Genomic DNA, 1,262 nt, shown 5'->3' with positions numbered 1-1,262 from the left:
GGATTTGCGTCCTGCACTGAAGACCCAGTCGATCGACCATTGAGCTCGGTCGATCGACCAACCACACTGGGTATGAACAGTTTCTGGTCAGAAACTCCTTCGTCAAGAACCTCAGTCGATCGACTGATAGTGGTGGTCGATTGACCACATGTGCTGGGCTCAATTAGTTTCTAGTCAGAAACGTTTTCATCAGGTATTCCGGTCGATCGACTGCTGTTGTTGGTCGATCGACCGCTGGTACTGGCGATAGAGTTCGTTTTCGCACCATAAATTAAACTCGTCTTTTCATCATTTCCTGAGTCTTCTCCTGGCTTATCGGGACCATCATAAGAAAAGCCACTTCGGAGATTAATGGCATTAATGGTTTCAATTGGTCCCTCACATTTGCTTGAAGAATTGGCGACTTGCTTAGCCTCTAAATTCTCCAACTGCTTGACAAATTTCTTTGTAGATTCAATCCCAGCTTCTTCTATTTTCGTGACTTGAACCAAAAGAGTTCGGACTAGGTCTCTCAATTCCACGGTCTCATCTGAGTTATGGACAGGAATTTCAACTCTTTCCTTGGAAGCTTCAGAGGTCTCGAGCTTCTCGAGACGGGCAATAATAGAAGTAATGAGTGTCACAACGGCACACATTTCATCACTTTGCCTTCGCGAACTTCCAAACTCGGCTCTATGAACTGTCATCTCCTCAATAGTGTTCCAACCTTTATTCTGACCAGTATTATTTTGGAACCTTCCATTCGCAGCTGCATCTAGGATAACCTTGTAGTCATCTTATAAAGCATTATAGAATAAGTTGCAAAGGTACCACTGCTGGAAACCATGGTGAGGGACAGCCCGAACCAAACTCTTGAAATGTCCCCATGCTTCACAAAAGCCCTCATCAGGTCCATGCTGGAAATTTGTAATTTTACTTCTCAAGGCATCAGTCTTTGCAAGTGGGAAGTATTTTTTGTAGAAAGCTAATGCTAGAGATGTCCAATCAGAACCCAGGTTTGCTACCCTATCAAGGTAGCGGTACCAATCTCGCGAGAATCCTTCAAGGAGTACAAGAACATCATCCCCTTTACTTCATCCCGGGTCACCCCAGGTGCAGACAGTATGGAACAGCAGTAGTCTGTGAAAATTTCCATGTGCTTCAAAGGATCCTCGTCCGGTAGACCAGCAAACTGATTTCGCTCCACTAAATCAATATAGGAGGAACGAAATTCGAATTGACCAGCAGTAGGGGTGGGTAAAACGTATCCCTTTGGAACATGC

General features: G+C 44.8%; 1 non-coding gene across 1 annotated transcript; it reads left to right on the top strand.

Annotated features, from left to right (window-relative positions):
* The first annotated feature begins 819 nt into the window (after nt 1-819).
* On the top strand, nt 820-928 carry LOC141621545 (small nucleolar RNA R71). Its single transcript, XR_012532436.1, has one exon. It is a non-coding gene; the product is annotated as a small nucleolar RNA R71 (small nucleolar RNA).
* The last annotated feature ends 334 nt before the right edge of the window (nt 929-1,262 follow it).

Source organism: Silene latifolia, chromosome 1 (assembly GCF_048544455.1).
Source record: "Silene latifolia isolate original U9 population chromosome 1, ASM4854445v1, whole genome shotgun sequence".
NCBI classification, from domain to species: domain Eukaryota; kingdom Viridiplantae; phylum Streptophyta; class Magnoliopsida; order Caryophyllales; family Caryophyllaceae; genus Silene; species Silene latifolia.
The sequence above is the reverse complement of the archived record's forward strand: the minus strand, read 5'-3'. Positions and strand labels throughout refer to the sequence as shown.